Source organism: Silurus aristotelis, assembly GCF_946808225.1.
Source record: "Silurus aristotelis genome assembly, chromosome: 11".
NCBI classification, from domain to species: Eukaryota; Metazoa; Chordata; class Actinopteri; order Siluriformes; family Siluridae; genus Silurus; species Silurus aristotelis.
The window spans coordinates 7,776,814-7,796,161 of record NC_139584.1 but is presented as its reverse complement, the minus strand read 5'-3'; the positions used below and the strand labels follow the sequence as shown (position 1 = coordinate 7,796,161).

General features: G+C 34.5%; 1 protein-coding gene and 4 long non-coding RNA genes across 6 annotated transcripts in view; 3 read left to right on the top strand and 2 right to left on the bottom strand.

The window, feature by feature from the left end:
- LOC310733968 overlaps positions 1-19,348 on the bottom strand; it is a 152,698-nt gene that overhangs the window by 96,331 nt on the left and 37,019 nt on the right. The gene's annotated exons all lie outside the window — the stretch shown is intronic.
- Positions 1-19,348, top strand: part of LOC310733928 (tumor necrosis factor receptor superfamily member 14-like) — a 56,621-nt gene that overhangs the window by 7,800 nt on the left and 29,473 nt on the right. The window lies entirely within an intron of this gene.
- LOC310733966 overlaps positions 1-19,348 on the bottom strand; it is a 35,626-nt gene that overhangs the window by 8,452 nt on the left and 7,826 nt on the right. Inside the window, exon 2 of the long non-coding RNA XR_014535939.1 lies at positions 18,552-18,619. This is a non-coding gene — a long non-coding RNA (uncharacterized lncRNA). The remainder of the gene's footprint in view (positions 1-18,551; positions 18,620-19,348) is intronic.
- Positions 367-9,811, top strand: LOC310733956. 2 transcript variants are annotated; one of them, XR_014535923.1, is made up of 4 exons: positions 1,617-1,740; positions 1,892-1,926; positions 9,227-9,586; positions 9,686-9,811. It is a non-coding gene; the product is annotated as an uncharacterized lncRNA (long non-coding RNA). The 2 variants fall into 2 exon arrangements; XR_014535922.1 differs by lacking the exons at positions 1,617-1,740; positions 1,892-1,926 and adding an exon at positions 367-629 and having other exon boundaries at positions 9,234-9,586.
- LOC310733962 lies at positions 13,125-16,598 on the top strand. Its single transcript, XR_014535935.1, has 2 exons — positions 13,125-13,626; positions 13,789-16,598. It is a non-coding gene; the product is annotated as an uncharacterized lncRNA (long non-coding RNA).

Genomic DNA, 19,348 nt, shown 5'->3' with positions numbered 1-19,348 from the left:
TGCATTGGCAGTTATGAAACAAAGAACCTTCTCACAAATTGAGCATTGTGTTTTCAATTGTTTTGCTGTAGTGTGTAATGATGTGTATAGTGTTTACATTTTTTAAAGCTTCGAGCCGCTCTTTTGGTGTGAAAGTTTGAGTTTTGAAGTGAGAAGGTGTGGTTGTGTTTATGTAGATTTAGAAAAGGGTGTTGTGTTTAGACATTGGGGAACATGGAGGAAACCTTTGTGAAATGTGTTTTAGCATTTGAGAAAAACTGTAACACATCAATAATACAGCTGTGCCCTCATCAGTGCAACAGTGAAATAGGATCATCTCAGTGTCATGCTGCGCTGTGTTCCTACCGTTGTTTAAGCGACATACATCAGTTTTGCGGTATAATAAAAATTCATATAGTAGCAAAAATAAACACAGGTATTCGGTTTGAACCGGTATACCGCCCAGCACTATACCCTATCAACCAGATTTGGCTCCTGCGTACTTTGCTCTTTTCCTGAAGATGAAGATGCAGTTCAAAGGTCGCCATTTGACACCATTGTAGAGATCCAGTGTGTACTGCAGAAGCTGCTTGACAAGTTTCAAAAAGGAGACTTCCAGAACATATTCCAGAAGGTAATAGTGTGTGAACGTAGGTAAATGCTTTCTTGTAAACGGAACTAGTCTATATAATGCATTTTCAGGATGTAGCAATGTTTTAGATTGGGTTATACAAACTGGTGTACTAAGTATGACCTCAGAAGCCATTGAAATGCAGAGACCGCGCCCTTACTAGCATATGACCTTTCATCTCCAAGCGATAAAAAAATAAAAAAATTAAATGAACGAAACTTAAACCATTTTAAAACGAAACCTAATCCATTTTGTGGATATACGGAATATAAATATATGATAAATATAGTATTTTTTTATTATTTTATTATATTTTATTATTTTTATTATAATTTTTTTATTTATTTCCAAGCGTCCGTGTTTCGTTACTGTAAGAACAAAACCGAAACCTAACAAGAACGTAATCTAGGCCATTTTGTGGATATCCGGAATAGAAATATATGATAAATATACTTTTTTTTTTTTTTTTTTTTAGTTTAAACTAAAGCTTAATAGCTAAAAGCTGCGGAATGAAGATGCAGCTGTGCTTTTTACATTCAACTCACGTTCACCAATATTTCCATGATTTACTTACTCGGTTTAGGACAGTCCATAACGGGTTACTCGAAAAAGCTAAAAATAAAAAAAATTAATAAAAATGCAATTACATAACACTTTACGAAAACTGACCCGAGACAGACCTCGTGAAGACCAAAAGCAGATCAAAGTGGAGAAACACGACTGAACCTGTGTGTGTTTGTGTGTGTGTCTAAAAGCGACACGTCACATGCTTACAGAGCACAGAGAAGAGACTATATATTATTATACAATTACATACTAGATATAAATATATTACATACAGTATATAAATAACAGGTAAATACGGCATGATTTATTATAGTGATTTAATCTGAAACCGGCAGTAAGTGTAAGCAGAGCTCTGCCCCGCCTCATGTCCGCATCCGCCACCCACAACATTCCGTCTTTCAGGGAAGAGCAGAATCAACAATTCCGAGAACAGAGAAGGTAAATAAAGAGACATTAAAAATATCCAAACGGCTTCGAAAGAAACCCGTAAACAAACCTCTAAAAAAGCAAGAAAAAAAGACAAACTAAAAAAAAACCAAGAAAAAGAAAACATCAGGATCAGCGTTTCTTCCCGTGGGCTCACCACCTGCAGGAGGGACCGTAAGGGACGGTGCTGTGAGGATTGGGCAGCGGTCGAATACGGGGGTCTGCTTAGACTGCTGCCCCCGCGACCCGAATTACGGATAAGCGGGAGAAAATGAATGAAAGGATCAGGGTTTTTTCGTGTTTTTACAGGAGATATCAACAATGTAAGAACCTCATTTACCTAATTTTCTCTTGGAATTGTGTGAAATTTACATAAGCTTATAGTTCTGAAATATAATGTTTCTATTTGTAGATTATAATGGAACGATAAAAAGCCAAAAAAGCACACTGTGTCTCTTTCGTGCAAATTGTATATTATAGACATACAACATTGTAGGCAAACAAGTTGTTCTGCTCTTTCGAATTTTGCTTTCAGTCTTCAGTCTTTCATAACAGATTATCGTTAACCAAAAGTGTTATGGAAGATTAAATCGGTAAATAAGTAGGATTCCTACTCATCATGAACTAGTGTCATAAATATAAAGTGTAAACCGTGCATTCGGTAATTTTGTTTCATTGCCTAGAAAGTTAGTGTTTCTTATAATAAATATACTTTTTGATCATGTCAGCAGAAAATTTAACTACATTTAGCAACTGCTAAGTCTGAAGAAAAATGAACTTCCTCATAATGTCAGAATTATAAAGTGTAAGAGAGCATTCAGCAGTTTTGTTTAATTGGGTATAAAGTGTTATATAACAACAAAGGAAGATGTGACCACGTCAGCAAAGAATTAGACACAACAACTGCTTTAGCTCAAGAACAAACTTCCTCAAAAGTCAAGTGACTACAAAATAACTATTATAATACCAGCATAGTCAAAAGTATTGGACTCTTATGTGGCAAAGAAGTGACTACAGTAAAGAGTGTTGTTATTCAATAAAACTGCCAATAGCATATGCAAAGTTCTAAAAGAAAAGGTCAGGGACAAATAACAAGCAGTCGGTCAGACATATATCAAACATTAACTATATTATTAATAGTATAATATAATTTTTCATCGTATGCACCAAGACTTTGGAATTCACTCCCTCCTCACATCTGGGACGCACAGAACTTCAGTACTCTTGAATCCCTTTTAAAAACTCATTTTTTTATGGTTGCTTTTTTGTTTTACATTTTGATTTTGTGTGTAATTATAAGTATGTGTGTATTATTTGCTCTTTTTTGTGTGTGTTGTATTCTTGTTTGCCTGCATGTAAAGCGCCTTGAGAAGCTACTTTACAGTTTTTCTCAAATGCTAAAACACATTTCACAAAGGTTTCCTCCATGTTCCCCAATGTCTAAACACAACACCCTTTTCTAAATCTACATAAACACAACCACACCTTCTCACTTCAAAACTCAAACTTTCACACCAAAAGAGCGGCTCGAAGCTTTAAAAAATGTAAACACTATACACATCATTACACACTACAGCAAAACAATTGAAAACACAATGCTCAATTTGTGAGAAGGTTCTTTGTTTCATAACTGCCAATGCATATTTTTGAAACTTTACAGTAATGGATGTTCTTAGATCTCTGCAGAGGATTAGGCATTTAGATTTGAGAGTTTCATATGAAGAGTATAAATCTATAGTAAATTCTGCATGTACACTACTGTAACACAACTCAATGCAAAAACAGAATCTATTGCACACAACAATACTCTTGAAAACATGATCAGGGTGTGAAGTTTTTTTAGTTACTTTATTCACACCACACACACACACCACAATCACTGTGCGGCATTATGTTGCTGAGCTGCATCAGGCCACATCACCTCATCCACATCGCAGGTTATATTGTCTCTTGCCAGGCACCGCGGGAAAAACGCCCTGGAATGGCGAATCCATCCTTGGAAGGCCTCCACTGGGATGTCAACACAGGCCAGCTCCATTGCCCTTAGGAGGTCCTCTCTAGTGTATGGTTGTCTGTCATAAACCTTCCATCTCTATGATGAGAAGAACTCCTCTATAGGGTTCAGGAAAGGGGAGTAGGGTGGCAGACAGACGATTAAAAAGTGGTTACTGTTGGTGGTGAACCACTCTCTGATTTGGTTTGTTTTGTGGAAGCGTACATTGTCCCAAATGATCACATAAATTTGATGTGCGGGCCCAGGATTGTGTTGTTGGCGGTCCAGGAGGATGTCTTTTAGCTCCTCTAGGAAGGTGAGGAGACGTTGGGTGTTGTAAAACCCAAGGACAGCATGCTGGTGGACAAGCCCCTCCAAACCCATGGCTGCACAAAGAGTAATATTACCCCCCCGTTGGCCAGGAACCTCAGTGATGGCTCTTTGGCCAATGATGTTACGGCCTCTTTGCCTTCGTTTCTGCAGGTTGAAGCCAGCCATATCCAGGAAGAGGTACTCATGAGGTCTGGCCATCGTGTCCAACTGTAATATCCTCTGTGAAAATGTGAAAGTGCACAGGTTTTCAGAACAACAGTCAATCAGGTAGCACAGTATTGTCCAGAAGTAATGTAGGCTACTGAGCGACACAGTATGTCCACTAACTGTACTGTGAACATGGATGTATACTTACTTGCACATACTCTTAACGTAGGTCTTTGTGTCGCGCAGAGTTGTGCTCAAAGGGAACCCTATAGACCTGTTTCATCCGCATCTTTTGGCGCTGGATAACTCGGTCTATTGTGGCCAAGCTGACATCATAAATGCTCTCAAAGTTGACATTATCGGCAATGACTTTGTCTCTGATCTCCCGGAGTCTGATGAGGTTGTTCTCACGAACCATATCCACAATGAGGGTTTATTGTGCCGCTGTAAATATGGCAACCCTCCCACCTCTATGTGGCATTTTTTTTTAACTCTAAAGAAAGAAACATGTGTTGTCAGTTTTACAATACAGTAACAACTGATTTGAAACCAATAGACTACTTTCACAGGCTTGTAAAATTGTATTGTGACAAAGAAAGCAATAGACGAGGAAGAGGAGGCCACCGTGGCCACATCGCAGGCTATATCCATATCCACAATGAGGGTTTCTTGTGCCGCTGTAAATATGGCAACCCTCCCACCTCTATGTGGCATTTTTTTTTAACTCTAAAGAAAGAAACATGTGTTGTCAGTTTTACAATGCAGTAACATCTGATTTGAAACCAATAGACTACTTTCACAGGCTTGTAAAATTGTATTGTGACAAAGAAAGCAATAGAGTACAATACCTGTTGTGTTGTCTGAATGCCCTGATAATGGTGGCCACGGTGAACCTACTCAGGTTTGGACGGACTCGTAGTCCTGCTTCAGCCATTGTCATGCCATGGACAATGACATGGTCAATGACTGTTGCTTGCATCTCGTCCGTAATGATGGTGCGAGGTTGTCTTTGCTCTCCCTCCGGGACCTTCTCCTCTCCCTTGTTGGCCTGCTCCTCTTCCTTCTCTGATTTAAACTCCTCTTCCTCGTTGGCCTGCTCTTCTTCCCCCTCTGATTTGAACTCCTCTTCCTCGTTGGCCTGCTCCTCTTCCTCCACTGATTTAAACTCCTCTTCCTCGTTGGCCTGCTCCTCTTCCTCCACTGATTTGAACTCCTCTTCCTCGTTGGCCTGCTCCTCTTCCTCCACAGATTTGAACTCCTCTATCTCGTTGGCCTGCTCCTCTTCTTCCATGGCCAGCTCTTCTTCCTCCTCTGACTCGAATTCCCCTTCATCCATTGTGTTTGTTTGAAATCTTCAGCAAACTGTGCACTCTGAACTTGCTTTTGTACATGTGGTCACAGCATTAGCAACAAGTGTCTTCAATTTTGAGTCATTGTGTGTAATGAATGACGCCAGGTGTGTTCATTGTGTTCAAATATTGCTGACTGTGGCAAGCATTTTGCATCACATGAGCTTTCATTTGAGAATATGAGAAGAGTTCTTTTGCAACTTGTGTTTTAGCAAAAAATAATGTGTTAAGATTTATGAGAACGGAGGATTGTGTTTTGTGAATTGTGTCTTCATGTGAAATGTGTTTATGATATTGGAAAATGATGGCTAGATTTAGTAAATGTGTTTAGACAACTGGTCATTTGGTTTAGAGGATTGGCTTTTGTGTTTTAGCATTTGAGAAAAACTGTAAAGGCGCTATATAAAAATAAAGTTATTATTATTATTATTATTATTATTATTATTATTATTATTATTATTATTATTATTATTATTATTATTATTATCTATATTATCTATATTATGGATAGCATAATAACTATAAAATGGATAGTATGAAAACACCATAAATATAGCAAATAACATATCAAAACAGTACAGTAAATACAAATACAGAAAAAACAAATAGGATTGGTCTGGTTCAATGGGGTGAAAACTAATAGGGCAATAAATGCTTATGAAGGTGCATTCTGGGAAGTGTAGCTCAATACACATTCAATACTGTGTAAACTTGTAAAGTGTTTGGTTGGAAATACTGGTTACCCTTTATCATAGTTTGTAATAAACGCTTATTACAAACTATGATAAAGGGTAACCAGTATTTCCAACCAAACACTTTACACAGTCAAAATCAGCAAAGGAGACAGTCAAAATTCTCAACCAAAATTAATTGCTTTTATTTTAACTTTTAACCTCTTTCCTGTTAGTGTGTAAGGAAAGTACACTGAAAAAACGAACTTGTAAAATTTACTACAAAAAATCCTCGTAACAATTTGCACAAACTTTTTTAAAGTAACATTTACTGCCTAATTTCAAATATTAATTATCTGGCAAAATCAATTAAAATCTACTTAATAATCCATAAAATGTTTGTTAAAAAAATAAGTAAATGTTACTTAATTATTTTTATTTTAGAAGTTAGATTTATTTGAATTATTTAGGTAAATTCTATTAGATATTTTCAAAGTGTGTAGCATTGCTGTACTGGAAATATTTAATAAATCTTATTTACTTTTTTAGGGTAAATTGCATTTACTGTTTTTTTATTTTCTTTTGTAGTAATAATTAAGTAAACATTATTAATAATAATGATATTACCAAATAAATGTAATCACTTTGTGTATGCTTTCAACACAAATCACAGTGGTTAATACAATTCAATTGTTAATCTTTTCCCAACGGTATCAAAACATTTTGCATAAAACAGATGTTTAATTTGTTTATTAAAGATGTTAAACGCTCTAGATAAAAGTAAATGAAAACTGGCAAAAAATTATAACTTTAACAAAACATATTCCCACCACTATTTGCCTTGAATAAAGTCAATTCAAAACACACAGTATAAACACATCAATGCAAAGTCTGGTCTCTCTTGGTGACAGTAAGACCAGGTGGTTATAAGGCATAAAACTGAAAACGCTACTAAAGAGCAATTTAGTACAAATGGCAAAAGTACAAATTATGTACCAAAGTGTGGGAAACAATTTCAAAACAACAGAACAACCCAAAATAATTATTTATGAAAAGGGTTCACCAGAACATGCAGGATGAAACACTGAGTTGGGGTGTTGTAATTTCATCCAATAATGTGCAGAACTTGCCATCACAAACACACTTTAAGTCAGCAGCTTGGACTTTAAAGTTTGAACTTTAGAGGACAACTTAATCCCATCCAGTTCTAGAAAAAGTTTTTGAAACACCTCAAAAGTATAGCGCAGGGCTTTGGGGTATGCAAGATTGAGGGCATAAATCAACCCCATATGTAGTGCACGAGCTTTAGCCACGTTGTGACATCCTGGTAGGATTTCCCGGCCTTCAAGAATAATAGATACATCCACTGAATCCTCTACACCAGCTGCAAGCTTTAACAGGCATTCTTCAACAAGCTCCTCTTCTTTTTCGCCAAGGTACAGTATGAGGCTCCGGATAATAGCTTCACGCCTCACCTCAATGCTTTGGTCTGTGAAGAGAATAATGTCAACACATACTGAACTGTGCAAAAGTCTTAGGCATGCTAGTATTTTTACCCGCAAAAAGAGGTTTTAAGCCAGTTAAGTTCTTCTGAATTAAGTTTGTCTCAGTTTTCATGTAATAATACTAATAATAATTTGATGATGATGAGATCAGGTGTGTAGCACTGGCTGTTGTCAGACTCCTTGTGCATACAAAAATCTAACTGGATTATTACAAATAATGACAAAATGAATGTTTAAAAATGTAAGCTGAAAATTCTTACTGGTACAATACAGCAAAGGAAAAAATTAACTGGCTTAAAACCTCTTTTGGGGGTAAAATACTAGCACACCTAAGACTTTTGCACAGTACTGTAACTAAGCAGTGTTGTTCAGCATGCAGACTTAAGTCATTTTTTATACTGCAATAATTATACTGCAAGGTCAATCACATAATGAGACATCAAGTACTTTGTTCTATCTAAAGATAAATATTTCCTTTCCTACACAGTACTGTTATGGATTGCTTACCAGACAACGTGCAGTCTTTTTTGTGCAAGGCTATTTTAACTTCACGACTAGTTCAGCATGATATCCGCGCTAACTTCATGACTCACCCTTTACAGCACATTATGAACATTATGAAATTTTGCACACAGCACAGAACATGGCTAATGTGTCGTGTTATCTATTCATGTCTAATATCAAATTCATGTACTTTAAATATCATTACCATGATAGAAAATAATATGGTTATATAAGTTTTTCAGTGAATATATTTATATTAAGTATTTATATGTAACAAATTGGATCACAGCATCAAGTATTTCTATAGGAATCTGCCTGATTAGTAAGTTAATTGCATAACGTGTAACGTTAAGAAAAACGGAATGCAAATTTCACATCAAATATTTTTCTGTTTAGTCATGAAATCACCATCGACCCACAGAAATGGGTTTGGTTTTAAACAAACTTTTGTATGAGCCTCAATGCTTGGTAAACGGCTATGGAAAGTTCATGGCCTAATTACCATTAAAAGTGTAACGTTGACTCCTAACATTAACGTTATTTTACTGAAGTAAAGTATTATACAACAAAATAACCTAACAAAAACTATACAAATGCTCACAGACCTATAAAATGACGCAAATTACAGAAGAAATGTAAAAATAGCTCACCTTACAACAACTAGCCACGTGAAACAGCCCTCCTCTGATCCAAAATGATGGTAATGGCGGGTCCAATTTCGCATGCGCAATGCACAGACTTCAATGCACTAAAGTTTTTGATTAAAATTGACTTGGTATTTTTAGGACTATGTGAAGTGACTATAAAAAAAATTTAAATAATACGATAATAAAATATCTAATAAAACTTACTTGTTCCACACAGTTCATTTTGTACATGAAGGGTTAATTGTGTATTTATTTACAATTCTACTTAGGAAAAACTAGTATTCAATAAATGTTAATATTACTATGTAGAAATTATTAGGGTTAATCTAATATATTTTACTACACCAAAAAGTTCGTTTTTTCAGTGTAAGTGAGAGGCAGATGTTTTTTTCCAAAGCAGGAAATTGTTCACTGTTATTTATTCATGACAGAAATTATTTTCTATATAATGAAACATCTGCTTTTATTTTTCAGAGTTCAGATTTCTCCAAATATGATTGCTTGACCAACATTCAGAACATTTAAGTCTGAAATGCATCTGAAGATATTCATGAGCTGCACTAGAAATTTCACCATTAGAGATATAAATTAACCAGGAGGTGATTTGGACTACCTTCAATGGAACACAGACTCACCTGGAAAAAGATGAACTGAATACAAAGCAATGAGACAGATCATGAAGTGTGGGGATGAAACGTTTTTCCTTCAAAATGATTTCTAAGCGAATTTTCCTTTTTGCTGCTTTTTCTTTCCTCAATATTGATTTGTGTGTCTGTGCTTGTGGACGAGCTGAATATGAAATAAATGGAGAATGCTGCCCCATGTGTCCATCTGGTAATTAGATTTATTATAGTACATTACTAAAACAAGTAACTGCAAATGATCTTCTATTAAAGTAAATTATTGTTCAACTCATCTTTGATTTATTTATAGGAAATCGGGTTTATAGACATTGCACAGAATTCACCAGCACAACATGTATGCCATGTGTTGGCTTGACTTACACTGATGAACCAAATGGTCTTTCAAATTGTCTTAGCTGTACAGTGTGTGACGTTGGTATGTATAAGTTTGTCACAGATCTGTGTTTTATTCAACTTTACATGTGCATTAGGTATTTACACTATTGATTAAAGGTATTATATATGCTATGTTTTTGTATGTGCTTGTTTTTCGACAGGACAGGGATTAAAAGTAAAAAACGCCTGCACGTGGACTTCAGATACAGTTTGTAAGCCGCTGGAGGGGTTTTATTGTACTGACAATTACAGTGACAAATGCACATTTGCTCTGCAACACACCAAATGCAACCCTGGAGAATATATAAAGCAGGAAGGTTGGTGTAATAAAGTACAATAGACTGGAATAAACTATGCATTTTCCAAAGCAGGACCAGATTGTTTATTTACTCAGCTGCACTTTGTTTTTGCAGGAACAGCAGTTAAAAATACTGAATGTGCAGGGTGTGCAGATGGAACCTACTCCAATGGCTCCTTTCACATTTGTAAACAACATACAAAGTGAGTGTTCACCTGATCAGTGAATTGCATTGATTACATCGATAACTGAAGAAATGGAGCAAAGCACCACCAAGATATTGAGATGAATAAATATGAAAAAATCTTTACTTCTTTATTTCTGTCCTTCCTTTCTTCCCTCCCTAAATAAATAATGTTTCCTCCAAATGTCTTCTTCTTATAATTCAATTTCAACAATTGCTGATCTCCTATGATTAATCTTACAAACTGTAAATTTGTATGTTGTAAACCCTAATCTATCATTAAGAAGCTGGTTGGTTGTTTCTCTTCATTTTTATCTTATTGTTCTGTGTAAAATTTCTGAAGTGTCCACTCCCTTTCCATTATTTCATAACAAAGAAAGAGTTGAAAGCTTTGAACTAAATCAACAATGATGAAAGAAACCATATGAAACTGCAGAAACGTGTCTTTAGAAATCTTGATTAATAAAAGCTAAACACAAAGAAGAAACTGTGACATGCAATAACATGTTGAGATAAAACATGTGTTTTCCTTCCTAATCTTAAATGCGACCCTGTAATTTAATGAACACATTAAATTAATTAACACATTTTATTTAATAAAAAACAAGCTAACAGGAAAGGGCTCAGGGCTGATCCTTGATGCAATCCCACCTCCACCTTAAACCAGTCTGTTGTTCCTACTTCACACTTCACTGCTGTCCTCATACATGTCCTGCACCACCCTCACATACTTCTCTGACACACCTGACTTCCTCAGACAATACAACATGTCCTCTCTCGGCACTCTGTCGTACGCTTTCTCTAAATGCACAAATACACAATGCAACTCCTTCTGACCTTCTCTATATTTCTCCATCAACATTCTCAAAGCAAAATATGTGTCTGTGGTGCTCTTCCTCGGCATGAAACCATACTGTTGCTCACAGATGGTCACCTCTTCTCTCAGCCTGGCTTCCACTACTCTTTCCCATAACTTCATGGTGTGACTGATAAACGTTATTCCCCTGTAGTTACTGCAGGTCTGCACATCTCCCTTATTCTTAAAAAAAATAAGAATATAATAATTCCTTTTATTTTTTATAGCAGTGCTGCTCAGGTTTAAGGTTAAAATTAAAACACAAGAGTAATTTGGTGCTTATATAAAAAAAACAATTGTTAAAAAATATATATTATAATAAATACAATTGTTCAAGCAAATTACACGATTACACACAATATGATTATTATTATTATCATTTTATTGTGCAATATTAATGTTTATTATATAAGTTCTACAATTTACACCAATCTTTTATTTTGACATGTTGTTGTGAAGGCCATTGAGTTTCTTTGTGTATCTGATGATAGTTTGAAATAGTGAAATGTTGCAGAAGTGACCCTTTGAGCAGCTCTTGAGATGAAGTTCATGTGTTTGTCTGCATATAGTGAGATGGCAAACACTGGAAACTGCATGAGTGTCACGTGTGCTTCAGTGTGTAGTAGATGAAACCACATATCTTTGCCATTCATCTGCACACAGACATGCAGAAAAACCAGACTTCATAAAAAAAATCCCCAAAAGCCGGTTTTAAATCTAAGGCCGACACTCCAACGCAGACTGTAAATAACAGCAGCCCATTTACATCTCTGCAAACTACGAGCACTTTAGTTTTTTCAGGTTAACAAGACTGTTAGAAACTGCATAACAAATTCCTAACAAATTAATACCGATTTACTAAATCAAAAAATTCTGTGTTCTTAAAAACAGCAATTTTCATTGAATATTGTTTATTTTGACAGATGTGAAGATTTGGGACATGAAGAAATAACACCTGGTAACAATTCTGTCGATGCCCAATGTGGAGTAAAAACATCTACAGGATATATAATAGTTGGCATCACAGCAGTGCTGGCTGTAGTTTTGGCTGTAGGTGTAGCAATATTTTTTAAACAAAGAAAAAAAAAAGGTCGACATACAGGTAAGTGTCATCTTAAACTAAACCTACACTGTAAAACAAACCGTATAAAATTCACGGTGGGAAAAAAAAAAGGCAGCTGTGGTTGCCAGAAATCTACTGTAAAAAGTATGATTGAACTGTACTTTAGAGTTTAAAATATCTGTCCTGTAAATAAACGGAATAATACTGTCAGCTCTGTTTCACTTAATTTATTTTTAGAAACTGACTGCACTTAATTTGGCCAACGGCCGTTTGTTTATAAACTAATATTTATAACATTTAATTTATGTGAGCATATATTACTGAGAATGTATTTTATTTAAGTGCATGACAAAAAGTTACAGAATTATGCAAAATCATTAAAAGTATCAATTGGAGTCAAATCTCTTGCAGATAATAGCAGCACACATTCATGTGCAATTGAAATAAAAAGAGATTCTAACTGCATCAGCAACTACACAGTTACTGCCTATATATAACAACATTCAGCATGACATCAATTGTGCTCAGTCCATCCTTGACATAAACAGTAGACATATTCAGTCTCTTACTTTCCTGCACAGTGATAACCCACAAAATACACAACAGGAATTTGACTGTTAGATTTTCCAGTATTTTTTCTTGATTTTCCAGTAAAACATTTTACTTTTAATTTTACTTTTTAAATGGATTATTAGTGGTAATATACAATACATTTATAGTTTGTAAGTATTTCTTTTTACAGTTTGTGTCTGTAAATTACATTTACGGTATATTGCTGTTAAAATACACTTGTGTGTTTTTTCATTGCACATATTTAACCCCTTTAATCCCACAGCAAAATCCTCAGTTTTAAATACTTTTATGTGTCCACACAACAAAATGTTTAATTAATTAGATAATGAGTTCATGAAGTTAATGAGACAATGAAGTGACTGATTAAATGAGGATTTTCAATCAAATATCGTCTCAAATAATGTTTGGTAGATACAGTATATGACTGCAATAAAGTCAAACTGTAATAAGTAAAGCTGCTAATGCTGTTTTTGGAGCTGTTTAATCATCCTCTATTACAATTCAGCTGATTTTGTCTAAGGCTGTGGCTGTATGTTACTTGTAGTTTTGTTACTTGTTCTTTTCTTCAGTGATTCTGCTTGTTAACAGCAGTGTCTGAATTCACTCATTTGTTTTCATGTACTCTGTCAGGTGGACTATAATAGTAAACAAATGTAGGGAATAGTTTTCACAAAGCAATAATGAAAAATTTATTAGGTTTACTTCGATTTACATTAACAGTATTTATATTGTACATTCTTTCACCATTTAAACTATGAAATTATTTTACAGTTTAGATTATGTGGTGTTTAATTGTTTTTAAACTGGACACTTGCATAACATTTGTTTCTCAAACTGTCTCTAAACTAGATAATCCTGCTCAGATGACACCACTTTCAGATGTAAGTGTTTTAGCGTTTTAGCATCATAATCTGGATGTGTTCTATTTATGCTAATTTAATTAAGTAGATTGTAAAAAGAAAGAATTTCACATTTCAAGGTAAATATTCAATATATAAATAATTTAATTGAAATCTTTGAAATTGTATCTTTTTTTTTTTAAGAACTGTGAGGGTGATGTTCTTTGACGTCTCCAGTGCTTTTGACATCAGGCACTTCTGGGTGAGAAGCTGACAGCGATGCAGGTTAATGCCCCTGGACACTACACTAACTAAGTAAAATAACTAGTATGTGTGCCTACAAGATTGTATCAGGAAAAGGGACCCTGATTCAGTCACCATAATTTTTTACCATTAGCAGGAATTAAATGTATCAGAGAGCAATGATTGCAAAACCATTTGATCGTTTGTTTTGATCATACGAGGCCCTAGAAAAATTTACACAGACCAGTTCAATAGGACCAGCAGTGGCTGAGGATCAAAAGGGGCGTGCTGCAGTGTATGGTGAGAAGTGCTGTGAGGTAGAAGTGACCGAAAATTAAGGGTTTTGTTAAATCAGCCCCAATTCAAAATAAAGTTCGGAAAAATGTCAGATGTAAATTAAAACAGAATACAATGATATGCAAATCTCATAAACCTATATTTTACTCATAAAAAAACATAGAAAACACAAATTTTAAACCCAAAATTATAAAACATTTTAAGGAAATCAATAAGGAAGTTTTGAATTAAGATAAGATATACCTTTATTCATCCCACAGTGGGGAAATTTCTCTGTTACAGCAGCAAAGAAAAAATACATGCAAATATATAAAAGAATAGAGACATACTATAGTATACAGTATATACACAACACAATGTATAAATACTAATAAGAAAAAAGAGACCACTAGTAATTAGTTATGCTAACAAACATATAGCACACAGGTAATATTGCACGTATTGCAGGTAATATTGCACACGTAATATTGCACGTTTTTTTTTTATTTCTGATATTGCACGTGTTGTTTAAGATACTTTGTTATTGTTATTATTGCACAGTTAGACAGTATTAGCAGTGTGTATTATGGTGATTGGTTCACTGGGAGCAGCCTTGATTATAAAGTCTAAAAAAAAGAGAATTTTATGGCTGTAACATGTCTAACAGATCAAATCCTTTGTCATTATTACTATTTTGCACAAGCAAACAGAAAATTTCATTTTTTTTTTAAGTGTTATCAATTCTTTTGTTTTTAAATGAAAGAACTACACTATTTTAACCTAAACTGAGACACTTATAATTTATAGAACTAAACATTCCCATAAAAATACATTCAAAATGTGTTTGAACCAGATGTTCTGTCAGATGTTCTGCTCAGAAATTACAAAAAAAAATGTAAACAGTAGACCCATAAATAACGCTTGGATACTAAATTAGGTTTGGTTTCTGCTGTTCATGTGAAACTGTGTAACAAAATATCGTGCAAATTACACTCATATTCTGATAAATACATTATTAGCATATCAATGAACAGAAGGCCAAGAAAAAATGACAAGGATTTTCCCCAATACTATTTATTTTATAGATTTAAATAGAATATAAGTTTGTGTTTAGGCAACTACACTAAGAGGATTAGAATAATGGTTAGATTTCATTATTTTATTTTGTTTAAATATTAAATTCATTTATAAAGAGTGCATGTAATTAAATTTATTGTTAACACATTTTAATCTATAACAATTATTTCTGGTAAAATTCTGAAAGAAATATCAATTTGATTTCATATTTGGTTTATAAGTAGTTAATATTTGCAATTTTATTTGCCAATTAATACGCCTCAACATCAACATTAACATAAAAGAAATCTGCTTTATTAATCCACAATAAAAGCAGTGTAAAAGCAATTTTTTTTTGCTGATTGCAGATTCACTTTCTGTTACTTGAACCATACTGTATTTTGCTCTTATCCACAACTGCCAAAAAAAAACCCTAGATGCTAGATGCTAACTTTGCACATATTGCTAACTGCACCACTGTTTCTGAAATCAAGATTTATCTTTAATACATAATTAGTACATCTTTCATGCATAATTACTGGTATTTATTATTCAACTGTATAATGTTGAGTGAGTATAATATAAATCTGTTTAGTGTTACACAGCGCTTCAAGAGCGGAAGAACTTCACTGGAAGACGATGCAAGATCAGGAAGACCTCCAACAGTCTCAACCCCCGAAAACGTCGAAACCATTAGGCAACTTGTACATGATGATCATTGGAGAACAATTCACATGATTTCACTTCCACACCTACTCACCAGATTTGACCCAAAGATGAAGATCCAGTTCAAAGATTGCCGTTTTGACAGCATTGAGGAGATCCAGGGTGAATCACAGAAGCTGCTTGACATGTATAAAAAAGAAGACTTCCACAACATATTCCAGAAGTGGAAGGAATGCTGGGAGCACAGTATTGCTGGTCAAGGGGACTTTTTAAAAAAGGTGAACAGAGTGTAAATGTAGTTAAATACTTTCTTGTAAACAGAGCTAGTCCTGAAACTTTTTAAAACTACCTCATATAATACTACATATACATTTTATATTGTATTTATTATTTTGCATTTGGAATTACGTTGAATATTTTGTACAATATAATGCACTTTCAGGATAAAGCAACAGTGCACTAATATTGCCTTAGAAGCCACTGAATGAAGAGACGCGCCCTAAGCGTCTGTGTTTCGTTACTGTAAGAACAAAACCGAAACCTAAAATACCGTAATCTAGGCCATTTTGTGGATATCCGGAATAGAAATATATGACAAATAAACGTTTTGGTTTTTTTTTTAGTTTAAACCAAAGCTTAATGGCTAAAATCTGCGGAATGAAGATGCAGCTGTGCTTTTTACATTAAACTCAAGATTACCAATATTTCCATGATTTACTTACTCGGTTTAGGACAGTCCATAACGGGTTACTCGAAAAAGCTAAAAATAAAAATAGCCATTACAAAATACATTAGAAAAACTGACCTGAGACAAACCTGAAGCAGATCAAAGTGGAGAAACACTTTGTCATTAATGCAAAAAGGAGATTCGACTGAATCTGTGTGTGTGTGTGTGTGTGTGTGTGTGTGTTACAGTGACAGGCCACTTGTTTATTACTCCAGAATCGTAGGCACCGAACTCTGCACAGAGGAGAGTCTAAACATTATTATACAATTACATACTAGATATAAATATATTACATACAGTATATAAATAGCAGGTAAATACGGCATGATTTATTATAGTGATTTAATCTGAAACCGGCAGTAAGTGTAAGCAGAGCTCTGCCCCGCCTCATGTCCGCCTTCTGCTGCAGTGCATCACCCAAAACATTCCCCCTTTCAGGGAGAAGCAGAACCGAAATACGTCACAACAGAGCAGATAGGTAGAGATATTAGGAAATACCCAATGGTTTCGAAAGACACCGGTAAACAAACCTCTAAAAAGCAAAAAGTAACAAAGACAGCATTAGTAACAGCGTTTCTTTGTGTTCCTCCAGGAGAAATCAGCAAGTAAGAACCTCATTTATATCATTAATTTTCCTAGGAATTGTGCAGAATCCACATCAGCTGATAGATTAGAAATATTGTGTTTACATTTATGGATTATAATTACATGTAAAATAAAGCTATTGTGCTATTATGTTATAATAGGCTTACAACAATTTTCGCTATTATAAAATATATGCATCTATTAAAATGTAACGTTGTAAGTTAATACAAAAATCCTTTAATAGCCAGTGTAGAAATCAATGAAGAATGTTGGTAATTCCCAAAAGCACTTACCTGTGACTTATAACATCAATGATACAAAGCAATTTGTTGTTCTGCCCTTTCAGGTTTTACTTTCAGTCTAAATTTTAATGTGCATGTTTTTGTATGCGAGTCTGTTAGTAATTTATTATTGTTAACCAAACCAAAATTTATTATTGTTAACCATCATAACCTAGTCTCATTAATATTAAGTGTAAAAAAGTGAATTAGTTAATTTTGTTTTATTGGCTGGAAAGTTAGTGTTTGTTATTCAATAAAACTGGCAATAGCATTGAATTCCAAAGTAAAGATCAGTGACAAAGAAAAAGCAGTGGGTCAGACATACTGTATATCAAACATTAACTATATTATGAATAGAATAGAATATCTATATTATGAATAGTATAATAACTAAATAACTGATAGTATGGAAACACATCATAAATATAGCAAATATAATAAAGGCAAATATATAGTAACAACAAATATAATTCTAGTTTGGTTCAATTGGGTGAAAAATAATAGGGGAATAAATGCTTATGAAAATTTGTAATATAGGTTCATATATCTGTGTGCAACTGTAAACCTGGGGGAGTGTGAGTAGGATTTTTACACCACAGTGTCTAGTTTTGTAAGTGGGGTGATTTCCTGGAAGTGCAGTTCAATTTAACACACTGTAGAATTGTAAAGTGTTTGATTGAAAATACTGATAACCCTTTATCATAGTTTGTATTAGCGTATAATACAGTCAGAATCAGCAAAGGAGACAGTCAATAGTCTCAAACAAAATTAATTGCTTTTTAATCTTTAAGAAAAAATACAATTTCCAAAGCAGATGTACAAGTTCTTAATTATACTGGATATTGTTCACTGTGTTATTTATCATGACATAAATTATTTTCTATATACTGAAAGATTGCTTTACTTTTTTTGGTTTTATGATTGCTTGAGCAGCATTCAGAACATTTAAGACTAAAATGCATATGAAAATATTCATGACCTGCAATAGAAATTTCACCATTAGTGATATAAATTAACCAGAAGGTGATTTGGACTACCTTCAATTGAAAACTGACTCACTTGGAAACAGATGAACTGAATACAATGCAATGTGGTGGATCATGAAGTGTGGAGATTTTTTTCTTGATTTAGACATCATCAGCAGTTTCACAATGATTTCCAGTTTGGAGCATCCTTTTCTTATTGCTGCAGAGTGTATGCGCTTGTGGACAAATAAACAGATTTAATATTGAATTATATAAATAAACAAAAACAGTGAGGAAAATAAGTATTTGAACACTCTGCTATTTTGCAAGTTCTCCCACTTAGAAATCATGGAGGGGTCTGAAATTGTCATCGTAGGTGCATGTCCACTGTGAGAGACATAATCTAAAAAAAACAAATCCAGAAATCACAATATATGATTTTTCATTCATTCATTTTCTCCCGCTTATCCGTAATCCGGGTCACGGGGGCAGCAGTCTAAGCAGGCCCCCGCCTTCGACTGCTGCCCAATCCTCACAGCACCGTCCCTTACGGTCCCTCCTGCAGGTGGTGAGCCCACGGGAAGGCGGCCCCACGTCACTCCGACGTCACGGACCTTGATATTTCCCTCGTAAGGGACCACAACATGTTTGCCATGTGTTGGCTCGACCTACACTGATCGACCCAATGGCCTTTTAAGTTGTCTTTACTGTACAGTGTGTGATTTTGGTATGTATGAGTTTGTCACAAATCTGTTTAATGCAGCACTATGTGCTAAATCTATTTACAAAATTGATTAAAAGTATTAAATATAATCTGTTTAGGGTTTTTTTTTGTGTTTTTGTGTGTATTTTCCAGGACAGGAATTAAAAGTAAAAATGGCCTGCAGATGGACTTCAGATACAGTTTGTGAGTTGTTGGAGGGGTTTTACTGTACTGACGATTACAGAGACAAATGCATATTTGC